The 16,023-nt window shown below is 42.1% G+C and overlaps 1 long non-coding RNA gene across 1 annotated transcript; it reads right to left on the bottom strand.

Annotated features, from left to right (window-relative positions):
• Positions 1-307: 307 nt before the first annotated feature.
• Positions 308-11,067, bottom strand: LOC138831456 (uncharacterized). Its single transcript, XR_011373308.1, has 3 exons — positions 10,954-11,067; positions 10,298-10,417; positions 308-441 (listed from the first exon to the last, which is right to left on the bottom strand). It is a non-coding gene; the product is annotated as an uncharacterized lncRNA (long non-coding RNA).
• Between the last annotated feature and the right edge of the window lie 4,956 nt (positions 11,068-16,023).

The following is a 16,023-nucleotide window of genomic DNA, read 5'->3' as shown; positions in this document are numbered from 1 at the left end:
TGGGGTGATTGTCATATTTTAGAGTTGCTCTTTTTCAATCAGGGGTCTGAACAGAGAAAAGTGAAGCTTCTAGGAGGTCATCATTTTCCCTCTATTCTACGTCTGATTGGGGTGTGTAACGTGTTGGGGGGGGTGACTAAGAGCGAGGTGTCAGGAGTCACACCCTGGGAGGGGCAGACTGAGGTCTGGACAGGGGCTCTCTCTCCCTTCAGCCCTAGAATTCAAAGAGCCCCAAGGCAAGAATCCAAAGCAAAATTACCAACACACATTTTGCTTCCCATCAAGTGAGGTTCAATTTAGACCAGGATGATGTTTCTGAAATTCCATTTAATATAAATTTTGTTTTGTATGAGCTAACAGATGAGGTCTAAAGGCTGCAGAGCTAAATGGGCTTCGCTTTATATCAGAAGTAACATGGGAAGATGACAGGCTTCCAGGATCCTAGGAGGAAGAGAATAAAGTCTATACTTAGGTATTTTTAAGGTAAAAGAAACATAATTTTGAAGTCTAGGGGCTGCTGATCTGAGCTTGTTTGTTTTGTCCCGGTCCTAGGACTTGATCTCAGGGCCTGGCCGCTGTCCCTGAGCTTTATTTGCTCAAGACTAGCACTTTATCACTTGAGCTACAGCTCCACTTCTGGCTTTTTTATAAAAAAAATTCATGGTAGTAATTGGAGATAAGTGTCTCACATATTTTCCTGCCTGAGTTGGATTCAAACTAGATCCTCAGCTCTCAACCTCCTAACTATCTAGGGTCACAGGTATGAGCCACCAGTGCCTGCCCCCTCCCATGCCTTCTTTGATAGCCTCTACAAGGCTGCCCTTTAGTTCCACCTTGACCTTGACCGTGTCCTCCAGAGTCTAACTCAGTTACCAGCTTAACCAATAATCAGTCTGAATTCTCATGGCCATGTTGGAGAACATGCTGCCAAGCTGGACATCATCTCTTGTATTACACAAATGACAAGCGTATGCACAAACACAGCCAAAATGCTGCCAATCTCTGGCAGTTGAGGAATAAAACAAGAGGAGCCTAAGAGCAGACAAGTTCCCTGTAATAGTGTCCGATGAGAAACCATTCCTCTTCCATTTGCAATCAATAATTAACAAAAGAGCCATTCCTGAAATTTTATCTTGATGGCCTCAGAATTTAGCCTGCCAGAATAAGTCATAGTAAGAATAAGTGGTCCACATCATTAACTTGCTTTGATGTCATTACCTCTGCCCTGTATGTGTTTTTTTAATGATATATCAATGGTGCATACCAAGGAAATCTGAGTTTCGCTGAGTGACAAGCATTCTGCCTCCCCAGAAACCTGAGCATTCCTCTGCCACTTCTGATTTCATTCCATGGCCACTGACATGCAGATGAGCTTGTTGCAAAAAATGGAACAAGCTTGCAGCCACTGTCACCAGAGGACTGTCAACAGACAAGACCTGAGATGTCATCAAGTCAGCTGGTTCAAACCTCTTATTATATGATGAGAAATGGGAGGAGAATGAACTATATTAAGAGGAGCATTGTCACCAGATGCTGGTGGTTCATGCCTGTGATCCCAGCTACTTAAAAGGCTGAGATCTAAGGAGAGTGGTTCAAAGCCAGACTGGGCAAGAAAGTCCATGAGACTCTTATCTCCAATTAACCACCAGAGAACCAGAAGTGGTACCGTGGCTCAGAATGGTAGAATGCTAACCTTGAGCAAAAGACCTCAGGGACAGTGGCCAGACCCTGAGTTTAAGCCCCACAATTGAGAAAAAAAACAAAAACAAAAAAGGGAGTGTGAAGCCCGAACAAAATATAACATAGCCATTTTAGCTTAGATTCTATCCTGTTAAGGCACTATAACTGAAACTCCAGGAACTGTATCAGCAACTCCCTTTGGGCCCAAATTCCAGGAACCTTTACAGTACCCTTTACGGTACCCTTTACAGTAAATTCCACAAAGTAGAGCTAAGTTCCAAATGTTCCTGCAAGATAAAGACCACTTGGTTGCAGCTCAGATCATTTCAAAGAGCATCAGCCCCAAGAACCAGCCAACCCCCAGTCCCTGGTCGGTTCCTGCACGAGTTAAACTAATCATCTTTTAGAATTATTTTATGAATTTCCCATGGTGTGATATGATTTGCTATGTGATACTATGGTGTATAGAATGCCCCAGAAATCCTGTAAAAACCCTGCTGAAGGAAGGGTCATGGCTCTCAACTCTGACCTGCTGGCGTCGGTGATCGTTTTAAATCCAGGCTGGAGCTTGTAATAAACAACTCTCATGTGCTTGCTTCATTATTGCCTATCAATTGCTTTGCTGAACTCTCTTGTGTTTTGTAGAGAGAATCATTAGAGACATTTGCTTCCGAAAATAAAATTACAGTAGCCAGAAATCACAGCATCCTAACCAACAGTTTTTATCTCTCAAACTACTACCCTGCATACATACAAAATATACATCACCCTGAGTAATCGCCTTGCATTGTGAATAATTAGATATGTGACTCCATAACTGTCCAGGTCAGACAGTCCATACCAGCTGATCCTCCCTCCCAACTGAGGGAAGGGTTCTCTGCCAGTGTTCTCTGGCCAAATGCAGGGAAAAGCCTTTTATTTCTGTCCCTGCCAGCTCCAACAATTCCACACTGAAATCCCCAACCTGCTCTATGTTGGAATGCTGGCTCTCTGCAGAGGTTTAAACCCTAGGACCTCTCCCTGGCCTTCTTTCAGCCCTCAGCCCCAACCACTCATCTGTGCACCTGACTCCTGCTTCAACCCACCTGTACCCCCACCCCAACATCTCTGCTTAGCCTTGTCCTGCAGCAGCTGTTCAGCTCACTGCTGGCTCACAGCTGAAGTACAAGTGAAGAACTTTGGTTCTCACCTCCCAAGGCAAATGCCAGCCCTCTGACAATTCCCAATAGTTTATTTCTGCTTGGTGACAAGCTGGGGGCAGATGCTGGGAATTGTGCCTGAAATGGTTCTGAATTGTGCCAGAAATGTGCTGTGTCTCAGTGGTAGAGTACCAGCCTTGAATAAAAGAAGCTCAAGGCCAGTGCCCAGGCCCTGAGTTCAAGCCCCAGGACTGGCAAAGAAAAACAAAACAAACAAAAAAAAACTGAAAATTTATGCAGTACAATGATCTTTTTTGCTAAAGGAAAACAATAGCTGCTTACAGAGCAGAAGAGCCTTTCTTTCAGAATAGTTTCTCCATGAACATGTAGGGTATATATCTCCTTTAGGATTCTGTTTTTCTATTTTCAGTATTTTTCTCTAAAATGCTCCTTAAGGGCTCACTTGAGTTTACTGCCTGGCCAATCTGGGTGATTTGGGGGCTTGAGTGATGGCATTTTATGTCCTGTCCATTCAAAAGTGACTGCCTTTCAGATAGGATTGTCAGCACATGCAGAAGCATGGTTTAATGATAAGGTCTGGCACAAAAGTGCTTAAATGTTTAAGTAGCAATGAATATTGAAACAGCCCAAGAGTGACCAAAATCCGTGCAAGATTTGGGGTTCTTGTAAACACAAGGGGGAGCCATAGCCTCTAACCATGAAATCAGGCACTTCAATCATTGCCTGGGGTAGTCTGCAAATGGGGGTGCAAGTGCATGTACCCTTTGTTTTGAAATTGTATTCCATGTTTCTTAATATTGTGTTTGCGTGGAAGATTTATTTTTTTCAAATTTTAATACCCAATTATGAGTTTGTTAATATTTAAGTCAAATTAGCATACTTCCAACTTGCATACACAGCCACACAGTGTTTTCATCAGGAAGAATGAAAGGAAAACAATCTGAGACGGATATATTTGTGTGTGGGTGTGTGTGATTGTGTATGTGTATTTACAAAGGCTAGCCATATTTGTATATGTGTATTTGTGTGCACACATATGTGTATTTATGTTAATATTATGTCTATATAATATATATATGGTGTATATGTGTGTTTATATGTATTGATTGAGACATTTCTCTATTCCTTGGTCTTTATATTATTCATCTCCTGCTGCTCTTTGCCTAAGTCTGCAGACTAATGGCAAAATAAATATGAATTTTTTTTTTGGTTGGTCGTGGGACTTGAACTCTAGGCCTGGGTGCTGTCCATGAGCTCTTCAGCTCAAGGCTAGGACTCTACCATTAGAGCCACAGTGCCTCTTCCGGCCATTTCTGTTTATGTGGTGTTGAGGAATCGAACCCAGGGCCTCATGCATGTGAGGCAAGCACTCTACCACTGAGCCACCTTCCAGCCCCAAAATATGAATTTCTGTTGTAGGTTTATTTGGCCTCTTTTGCCCCCAGCTGCTAAAATAAATCTGTCAATACTGTTCATGGTCTCCGCTCCTAAAACAAAATGACCTAAAAGTAACACAGGGCAGAAAATTCTCAGCAGTGTGAGGCTGTGGGCAACCAGGTACAGGAAAATTCAGACACTTGGCTGTGGTGACTCCTGGCACTGCCATCCAGACATTAATTTGTTTGTTCCGGGACACCCAGAATTTCTCTAGGCTGCTCTATTTCCCTGTAGTGAATAATATTGTATATTTGTTGTTAGTTGGTGAGATGACTAATCTTTTTTTTCTTTTCATGTTTGTGGTGAAAGTACTGGGTTTGTATTCAGAGTTTGGGCCTTGCTAGGCAGGCATTCTATATCTGGATCCACACCAATAGCACTTCATGCTTGCCGAGCATCTCAACTATTTGCCTGGACTGAGCTCCCCCTACTTTTGCCTCCTATGTAGCTGGGATGACAGGCGTGTGCCTAGATGATTGGTTCAGATGGGGGAGGGGATCTCACTAACTTGTTTTTTTGCCTGGGCTGGCCTAATATCTTTATCCTCCCACATTTTTACCATCTGAGTAGCTGGGATTACAGAAGGGAGCCACCACACCCATCCATGACTGCCTTAATAGAAAGAAGCTGATGGAAGGCTGATAAACTCAAGTCATCTACCCACAGGACAGTCTGGGTTGCTGGGCAAGATTCACCTATGCCTAGCTTCAGTCTGCAGCATCAGAGCAGCTCCAAAAATGAAGCCACAGCTATGTTTATTAATGCTGTGTGCGTCTTGACCTTGACTGCACCCCTGGATGAAACAGCCCTCAGTGGATTCAACATCCACACTTTCTGAACCAAAATACATCACTTGATTCAAAGAGATTTGTGAATTTTGGGATATTGGGGGAAAAATGAGTGTTGATATTTGTGAAATCTCTTTAAAAAATGCCTTCCTTGTAATACTTCCAAAATTAATATACAAATTCAATGTAATTCCTATTAAAATCCCATTGACGTACATCACTGAAATACAGAAAACAGTCCAAAAATTCATATGGAACAACAAAAGACCTAGAATAGCCAAAACAATTCTAGGGAATAAAGACAACATGGGAGGGCTATCCATGCCGAACTTCAAACTCTACTACAGAGCTATAATAACAAAGACAGCATGGTACTGGCACAAAAACAGACCCGAAGACCAATGGAACAGAATAGAAGATCCAGAAATAAATCCACAGGTCTACAGCCAGCTGATATTCGACAAAGGAGCCAAAGATATACAATGGAAGAAACACAGCCTCTTCAACCACTGGTGCTGGGAAAACTGGGCAGCCACATGCAGAAAACTAAAAGTGGACCCCAGCCTATCACCATGCACCAACATCAACTCAAAATGGATTAAAGATCTTAACATTAAACCTGAATCTCTGAAACTACTGCAGGACAGAGTAGGAGAGACACTTGAACTAATAGGCGCAGGAAGGAACTTCCTGAACAGAGTCCCAGGGTCACAACAAGTTGGAGAGAGACTCGACAAATGGGACTACCTTAAAATAAAAAGCTTCTGCACAGCTAAATCTATCACAACCAAGGTAGAAAAAATATTTACCAGCAATATATCAGACACAGGGTTAAAATCCTGTATATACAGGGAACTCAAGAAACTAATCCCTCCCAAACCTAACAAACCAATTACTAAATGGGCAAGGGAACTAAAGAGGGACTTCTCAGGTGAAGAAATAAAAATGGCAAAGAAACACATGAGGAAATGTCCATCATCCCTGCTGGTGAAGGAAATGCAAATAAAGACAATCCTGAGATACCACCTTACCCCAGTCAGAATGTCCCACATCCATAAATCAGCCAACGACAAATGCTGGAGGGGATGTGGTGAAAGAGGAACCCTATTACACTGCTGGTGGGAATGTACACTTATACAACCACTTTGGAAAGCACTCTGGAGGGTCCTTAGAAAGATAAAGATTGACCTCCCTTATGACCCAGTAATACCACTTCTAGGCATCTACCCTGAACAACAGGAACCAATATAAAATTACACGTGCACCTCCATGTTTATTGCAGCACTGTTCGCAATAGCTAGGATATGGAAACAACCCAGATGCCCCACCACAGATGAATGAATACAAAAATTGTGGTATCTATACACAATGGAATACTATGCAGCCATTAGAAATGACAAAATAATGGCATTTGCAGGGAAATGGATGGAGCTAGAAGGAATCATGTTGAGCGAGGTAAGCCAAGAGCAAAGAGACAAACGGTACATAGTCTCCCTGATAAGTGGATGCTAAAACCAAAACGTTAGGTGATACGACAGAACTAACAGGACTTAAGAAACAAAGAACTCTGAACCACTACTAAATATCCCCATGCTGCTGATCACATGTATGGGGTATATGTGTACAACTTTATATGTTATAGACTGTGATAGACAATTTGCTCCAGGAAAGTTAGAATGAACTTGTGACTTTAAATGAGCATCATTATTCCACAATACTGTGAAATTTGGGAAATTATGTAATCACTTAATCACAATTTTAAAAAAAAGAACCTGGGGAAGGTTGGGAGGAAAGGGATGGTAGGGGGAAAACAATGGAGGGGGTAACAATGCTCAATAGGAAGTGTACTCATTACTTTATTCATGTAACTGTAACCCTCTGTATAGTATCTTTACAATAAAAAATTTAAAAAAATGCCTTCCTTGGAAGGAAAAAAAAAGAATAATACATTGCAATAGATTTTTCTACCTAAGAAAATCCCATACATGACTTAGAGCCACATACTTCCCCATGATTGGCGAGCACAGATCCAGGATCTATAACTCCCTGGCCTTGGCGGTGCCATCCTTTTATGTACAGTGCAAAGTCTCCTTACCCCCCTACATAAACAAAGGCATTCCTTTCAGTCTGATGGAAAAATACAAGGAACACATCATTGAGCAAAGGCTCGTTTCAATCAAATCTGGAGGAATGGTGAGTCACAACAGGCCTGGAAATCTACCTTTTGAGTTGCACAGTCACATCTGGATGGGTTTATGTTTGATTGTTTCTCTTCTTGAGAGGACCAGAGCGCTGCTGAGAAACCAGAGAATTCTGCCAGCCCAGCATTGGAGGGAATAGTCAGTAGACAGCAGAGGACAGAACGCTGGGATGGCAACATCTGTGAGCCAGGCCTCTGGAGAGCTGGCTTAAATCTTGCAGATAGAAAGTAGAAGCCAGAAAAATAAGGTATCACCTTTGCCTGATTCAGTGGGAACAAATACCTTCCTGAGCAGTCCCCAAATCTTGTAGACATGAGAACTGCTCCACCCATCTTCATGTAGAAACACTGCTCCAAAGAAGAGTCAACCAAAAGATCAGAATGACTAGTCATAATGGAGCCATTTGGCAGTGTTCTCAGTTCTCCATCAAAAGGTCATTGGAATTGCAAACAGCTGACACACATGCCAAGTTGTTTGCAGGAAAAATTGCTTGTCACAATGAAGTCCTCTTGTCTTGGACAGGTTTGCTCATCTGCTTGTTTGCACAAAAGAGAATGAAGCAGATGTTCTTCATGCTCTGACATTAACTTGAAACCAACAGACCCTCTGGCATTAGAGGTCTGAAGTCCCAATGGGCACCTAGGAACTCGGGAGGATCTGGTCCCCCCAACCCTAGCCTCTCATACCCCGTCCATAGTGAAAGAGGAACCAAGATTCATCTGAGTTGTCTTTGTGTAAAACAGGTTAAGTGGTGGTTTTTATAAATCTCCTAGGGTTTTCTCACTACCTGGCAAGGTGAACTTGGACTGTGGCAGGAGAGTCATAGATTTGGTGAATTCCAACATAAGTGACAAGCTATTTACAGTTATTATGTGACTCTAAAGAATGGACGGCTTTTCTGTGGATTTTTTTGACATTTAAAAATAGAGTATTTTTGAAGGGCATGATTTCAGACTCACTTAGCAGTTTCACTTCTCTAGCCTGGACACTGTATGCCTGGGTTCCACAGCCACAAATTCAAATATTTGGAAGACAAAGTAAAGTGCATCTGAGCTGAACATGTATATTCTTGTCATTATTTCCTAAATGATGTGAAAGGGCAACTATTCACATGACATCTGCACTGTGCTAGGTAATCTCAGCAATCTACAGATGATTCAAAGTGTTCAGCTCATATGCAGTGCTAAACTGTGGGGGGCAGTAGTGTAGTTGTGGAAGTGGGAGGAAAGGGATGGTAGGGAAAAACAAAGGAGGAGGCATCAATGTTTGATAAGAAATGTACTCATTACCTTGCTCATGTAACTGTAACCCCCCTGTATTTTCACAATAAAAAAACTTATAAATAAAAAATAGGCCTAAAAACAAAAGCAGACATCTTAACATTAAAAATTAGCAAAAGTCCTGAACAGGTATTTCACATGAGGAAATGGGAAAAACCAGTAAACTTGTAAAGATGTGTTCAATGCCATTCATAGATTATGAGATGCCAGTTCACATTCATCATCGGGAGAGGAGAGAGAGAGCAATGACCAAAACCACACATGAACTGTGGCTACAAGGTGCAATGGCTTTGTAAGTCTATTATCTACCAACCAGGCAGAATTAAACACGTAAGACCCAAGAGTCTCTGTGCTCTAATCCTAACAATGTATTGTTCAGTCTTCTGTGTATTGTAAGCACTTCATATGTTTTCTGAAATCATGACAGCTCTACCCAAACAAATTAAAGCCCAGGCATCAAGCTGAACACAGTAGTTCAGCCCTCTAATCCCAACTATTTGGGAGATAGAAATCAGGGATATCATGGTTCAAAGTCAGCTTAAGCAAAAAGAAATTGACAAGTCTGCATCTCAACCAATGGCTGGGCTTGTTGATTTACACCTATTATTCCCAGCTGTGGGGAAAGCACAATGGCTGGGTGCAGAGGAGCCTGCCTGTCACCTCCAGAAATGCAGGGAAGCATGAGAAGGAAGATTGCAGACCAGGTTGTCCCAGACACAAAGCAAATCCTACCTCAAAAATAAAAGGGGGCTGGGGGCCGGTGGCTCACACCTGTAATCCTAGCTATTCAGGAGGCTGAGATTTGAGGATCACAGTTCAAAGCCAGCCCGGGCAGGAAAGTCCACAAAACTCTTATCTCCAATAAACCACCAGAAAACTAAACGTGGCGCTGTAGCTCAAGTTGTGAAGTGCTGGCCTTGAGCTGGATTGGTGAGGGACAGCTCTCAGGCCCAGAGTTCAAGCCCCATGACCAACATTAAATAAATAAATCAGTGAATAAAAAGCGCTGGAGGCATGTCTCAAGTGGTAGAGCAGCTGCCCTGCGAGCACAAATCCCTGAGTTTATCCTCAGTATTGAAAAACAATGAACAAACCAACAAAAAAGGGCATCAATATTTTTCATCTCTCCAGCTGAGTCCAAGGTACAGCCCAGTTTTCCAGCCAGCTATACACTGTGGTCATGGCCTTTCACCTCCCTTTAAATTCTGGTGCACAGAAGTCCCAGAAGTAATGGGCCATGAGAAGCACAGGAAATAAAGTCTCATCTACTCTCTGTCCTCAGCACAATACATGCAGGAAAGAGCTCCTTCCTCTGTTGATGCATATAAAGGAAGCCTTTCTGCAGCCCTGTCAGTCAAAGTACAGCATGACCTGCTCTCCAAAGTCCAGTTGGGTGGTGGAGGTTCGAATGCACTGAGGAGTGGCTTTTCTGTCCTGCAGGGGCCAAAGGCTGGGACACACGTGAGTGAAAGGTCTACACTGAATACATCTGGCAGTGTGTGGCTCCTGTGGTCTTTTCTGACACGCTTTCATCTGCAAGGTGAACCTTCTCGACAAATAAGAACTTCCTCTTCCTTTTCTAAGTTTTCCAATAGTCAATATAAATGTTGGTTGGTTGACCTTGCAATTCAATTGCAGTCTGTCTAACCTAACAATTGTCAATGGAAGAAAAGAAAAGTCTGTTTGGGTTTTTAATTTTTAAAGATATCCTTTTGGAATTATTAAGAAGCTTTAAAATTTGTATGACCTACCTTGGGAGCTAAGTTTCTCACCAGTGTTTCCAGAATGCAAAGAAGTCATCCTAAAAGCTTTGGAGAGAAAATGGCTTGTAACTATTCCATGCATAAAATCCTGTGGTCCTTCAGGTGGACCTGTTGCAACAATGAGAAGTACAAAATGTCATGTCAAAACCAGCTTTACAATGTCGGTGGGGGGGGAGGGGGGTATAATTGGGTGGGGGGAGGGGGGAGGCTGGGAAGGGAGGTGAAGGGTAAACAAAGGAGGAGGCTGCAATGCTTGGTAAGAAATGTATGCATTATCCTGCCCATGTAATTGTAGCCCCTCTGTACAGTATGTTCTCAAATAAAATAAAATAATATTAAAAAAAAAATCCTGTGGTCCTGCGCAGAGTAAGACTGGGTTAAAGCAAAGTCAGGTATATAGTAATAATTTTTCCTGTTAGTTGTTTTACCAACTTGGTATCAGAAGCCTTATGATACTGAAAGGCTGTCTAATGGTCTTGAAGAAAAGTCCACAGACACAGAGGGAGAGGCAAAGCAGCAAAGATTTATTAAAGAAAAAGATAAGCAGAGCTCTTGCTGGACAGGCAGGGTCCTCAAGGGAAGGCAGGGCTTGAGGTGCATTGTATTGGTGTTAAGCTGTTCTAGTACAGAGCTACATGACTCACTGAAAGACCCCAGACTCACTGGGATGCTTTCTTCTACGGGAGGGTACCCCACGAACCAAGACTCCAAACCAGCAGATGCAACAAGCAAGAGGATTTTATTAGGCGTTTGCGCAAACGGGCTCCCTGTCCAAGGCAGACTGGAAGCCCGGAGCAGCGGTTTACAGGCCCTTTTAAAGACAAAAACCACAGGATTAGCATAAGACCCCAGGCTCCCCAGGATTGGCTCAGCTTAAAAATTATCATATACTCCAGCAATCATTTTTGTAACACTTGTTTGTTGAAAACTGGTTGGTTCCCTAGGGGAGGCTTCTCTGGGGGGGAGTCCACATAGTTATAGGCTCGCGATTGGTTGACATTTGACCTAGTTTGCTGGGCTGGCCAGATGGTCCTTGTCTTGAGCCCCCTGCCGTGAGTTTTTACACAGGAATTCAGGAGAACATATGCTTTTGTTTTTTATCTATGTTTGCAGACCTTGTCCCTGGGCCTGCATCTGGACTTTGTAACTTTTTAACTTATTTCTGGGAAGGGAAGAGTCAGTGTTAGCACAAGCAGGTTTACAGAAGCAGAATTAGCAGTTAGCATATTGTAAAATGGACATAGCCCCAATTTCAATCTTTCATTCCCTCCTCTTGTCTTTGGACTAATTTTAATCTTAAAATTTAGGGTGTCTCTATATTATCTTGTGTGGTGTCAGTTGTTCTCAATGCTTGGTATTTGGATCTCAGAACTAATAGACGGACTGAGCTGATCTTTTTTTTTTTTTTTTTTTTTTTTACAAGTCTGTTGAGTATACAAGGTCCGATTGTAACAAAAGTAACAGTACCAGGGCCCTTACATTTTTTTTCCACCAGTCCTGACTCCGTGTATCACAGTTAACTTAATTTTATACCAGCTGCACTTGTAAGCTCCAATTTTAAGACATACTCATACCATCTGTGACATACTTAAACTTTCTGAGGTTTGTCTTAAAGACAATCCTTACTTTTCAAATCCTTTCTTATCCAAAGGGGATACCAATTTTTCTCCAGTTCCTTTCCCAAGGCTTTCTTTACTACCTCCCGATCCCTTTCAGTTTATTATTTCCATTGATAACACACTCAGGTTATTACCATACCAGAGCCAAACTAGGCTGTGACCATAGAGTGGATTTCCAGTCACTATGCACTGAAGTGCCTAAGGCAAGCAAGCCAGTGATATCCTTGTCCCCAATATCCACTGTGGGAAGAGAGGGTTTCTGGATATCACCCAAAAGAATGTCCCACAAGTTCTTAGATTTAGCAGCAGTCAACCAGGAAGCAGACTCAGGTGATGGAATCAGGCAGGAGTTCCTCCAGGTGGCTGTCAGGTCATCATTCCCCAACAGCAGCAGCAGCAGCCCCCGCAGCAGCCCAGGCTCTCAGTGGCTCCAAGGGACTATCCCACCTCATGCTGGGCTGTAAATTCCTACACAGACTGGTTAAAGATACATTGCATAGGCTTGGCAGGCTTTGATCCTGCTGGTCTTTAAGATCTTTAAACAATAGCCCAGGACAATTTACCAAAATCACAACCTTTTTACTAACCAGATATTTTTGTAAATAGACACAGAAGGCTCAGTCTTGTAACCATCTCTGACAGATGCAGTCTCCACACCTTGCACACCTACAACAGTTAACACTATTTTTATGTCTTTTTTTTTATTTTATCTATTTTGCCTCATTTCTCCAAAACTGACTCTGGACCCTTGAACTTAAAATGGGGGTAGAAGAGCGAAGGTCTATCTTCTGTAACTTTTTCAAGCTGACTTCAGGGGCGTTGATCTTACCTAGCCAGGAACCTATAACCTTAGCCTATTTTACAAAGAGGCCATCAGGGTTAGATGTCATTAAGAACAATATTTTGACAACTGCACAGACCTTTTCTCCAGCTACAGCAGTGTAGCTTGTTTAGCACTCTGGTTTGCAAAAGCATCTTCCTAGATGGCTTAGGAATGTGATCTCTAATGATCCCAAACAATGCCTAAGACAGATATCAATAGAAACACACTCTCTGTATTTTTCCTGAGCAGATGAACTTCATGTAACTAGTGTCAGCTCAATTAGAGCTGCCAATTAGAGCTTTTGGCACATAAAGGGGCTGAGATTTAAGCTATTTCCCATATTTTATAACATTAGCTTTTTACTATCACAGAGGACTGGCAAGTGTCTGTCCCTTACAAGGTAGATAGTCATGGACATTAGGCATGCTTACAAACTCTTCCCATGACCTCCCGGCTCTGACCAGTTTTGAAGGGCCATGCACAAGTGACTCTAGGATCTGACATTTCTGCCATCCAAGCAGTGGTTTACTGCCTCTGGATGCTCCTCCATTGCTCCTCCATTGTGTGCATGTACACGTGTCTATAGAAGTTTTAAAAGGAAAAAACACCCCAAAATGACTTACGTTTTCTAACAAGATGATTTTTGTCAAGTTGAAGCTTTTCCCTTTAAACCCACTTGTTTTAAAATATTTTATGTGGACAGTATTCTAAAACAAAGTATTTCCCACACTCTAATTCCAACCAGTTGAAGAAAAGAATGGGCTCATTTCACCAGCAGTGTGACAGCCTGTGGTCTCATGGTGTTTGAAGACAGTGGTGTTTTCAGAACCCACTGAGGGGCTGAGGACATGCTGAGCTCCACACTTCAACCCGGGCTCCTCTGCTGGCTTCCTGAACCTCCCCATCATTTTCTACTGAGTGATTCTTCTTTTATTATATAACCTTGTTAAATATTAAAACTGTGTATCCTTTGCACCCACTTGTGGCTAAATACTGTGCCTTTAATTGTGTTCTGCTTTGAACATATGAGCTGTTTTATTCCCATGCAGTCAAATATATTGATATTTCTATTTGTGATGTAGTTTTTTCCTCAGAGAGTCACTCCACGTCCAGAGATTAAATCAGTATGAATTTAAATTTCTCCTAAAAAGGCAGAAAGTCTGGCTGACAGCCGTGGACTTCTATTTGTCCTTATTTCCTCTGCTTTCAGTGGTGACTGCATGCTGCCATCCACAGCACAGCTGTAGGCTGGGCCCCTTCCATTTCTGATGGGCAGAATCCTTGAAGGCTGATGTTCACGTTAGCTTGTTTAGAAATGAATGAAGGATGTGAAAATGGAACCAGGTAACTTGGGATGGGTGGGGAGGGGAGAGATGAGAGAGAACTATGGGTGGAAGGGGTGGCATTGACCAAGGTGCATTGTACTTATAAACTGACATCTTGAATTGAAACCCCTTAATACAACTACTTACAGATAATAGAAAGGAAACAAAAATAGAAACAAAGAGGAGACGGAGAAAAAAGAAAGAAAGAAAAAGAAGGAAAAAAAGAAGGAAAAGGAAGGCAGGAGGAAGGAGGAAGAAAGAAAGGAGGGAAGGAAGGAAGGAAGGAAGGAGGGAGGGAGGGACAGATGAGGGAGGACAAGATGGAGAGAAGACACAGTGGACCAAGGCTCTGTCAACACAGTTAAGCCACTCTTCTCCATTGGGCCTTGGCTGGCTCTGCTTTCTAATTCTCTCTTCTCTCCTGATTGCTTTCCCAAAAGATGGAACTGCAAGGGGTTGAGTTGTGGGCAGTTTGAGCAGTTACTTCAAACAAATCGCTCTAATTTTATTTCTTTTTACTTGCGGCTATAATCATAACCCTTAGAAAAGCTTAGTGAGCCCCTTGAGTTGTATCAATCTTAAGTGTTTTACTCTTTTTTTTAACCTGCTAATAGCTTGGTGTGTTTGTTGTCTTAACAAAAATGTCCAAAATGTGCTTCTGAATTTTCATTTATAGGAAGCATAGCCGCATTGTTTTGACGTATTATGAATTGGGAATATAATCCAAGGCCCCTTCAATGCCTGAAACCATGGATAGTACCCAATCTTATGTATTCTGTATTATTTCCTATATGTCCATACCCACGATCAAAGTTTAGTTTAGATTAAGGCAGAGGAAAAGACCTATCTGATAGGTATAGGCCACTCTCCCAGCAGCAGATAGCAGCTGAACCATCACCATGCTAAATGAGTTCTGTAGACTAGCTCATTTAATTCTATCCACAGCCACACACTGGAAGTATTCTTTCATACCTATTTTACAGATGAGAAAACTGAGGCAGAGACAAATAACTTACAATTCAGACCAGTACCTAATTGTGGCCCCATATAATCTACCACCAGGGCCTGGAGGAACCTTTGTAGGATGGAAAGGTAGACCAGTATTTTAGTGTATTGTGACAGTCTTATAACAGTGTTTTCATGTTGTTGCTAACCTACTAGAAAAAAAAAAAAAAGATGTATCACCATCATTTCTAAGCCTCTGAATTGCATATTAGCAGTTTTTGTGGTCTGATCACCAGCCACTTGTATATCTTCCAGTGTGAATCATCTCTATCCATCATTTTCTACTGAGTGATTCTTCTTTTATTATATAACCTTGTTAAATATTAAAACTGTGTATCCTTTGCACCCACTTGTGGCTAAATACTGTGCCTTTAATTGTGCTCTGCTTTGAACATATGAGCTGTTTTATTCCCATGCAGTCAAATATATTGATATTTCTATTTGTGATCTAGTTTTTTCCTCAGAGAGTCACTCCATGTCCAGAGATTAAATCAGTATGAATTTAAATTTCTCCTAAAAAGGCAGAAAGTCTGGCTGACAGCTGTTGACTTCTATTTGTCCAAGACTGCTTCATTATAATCAAAGTGGAAATAAACATTCTCTGGGATTTCTAGAATTTGGAAAACACAATTTATAGGCATTTCAAAGCAGCAAATGTATTTTCTTCCCTCTACCCCTAACAAAAAGGGCAAAGAGAGGAAATGCAAATACACATTGCTCATGAGAACTGCATCTGGACCTGGCTTTGAGTCCTAGAATTCTGCTTTGTTGGGTAAATTAAACTGGCTGCCAAGGAAAGAGAGTAGCACGTGGTATTCAGGCAAAGAAAAGGTTTCTTTGCAGGCTGCTTCTGGTCAAGTTGGAAGCCCAAGCAGCAGGAATAAAAAAGGGTTGAACCACAGGCAAGCTAAGGGCAGAAGAAGGTGTGGCCACACCGGCTGG

The sequence above is a fragment of the Dipodomys merriami genome, unplaced genomic scaffold, assembly GCF_024711535.1.
Source record: "Dipodomys merriami isolate MVZ:Mamm:240054 unplaced genomic scaffold, mDipMer1.0.p SCAF_1973, whole genome shotgun sequence".
NCBI classification, from domain to species: Eukaryota; Metazoa; Chordata; class Mammalia; order Rodentia; family Heteromyidae; genus Dipodomys; species Dipodomys merriami.
This window is presented reverse-complemented; position numbering and strand designations above follow the sequence as displayed.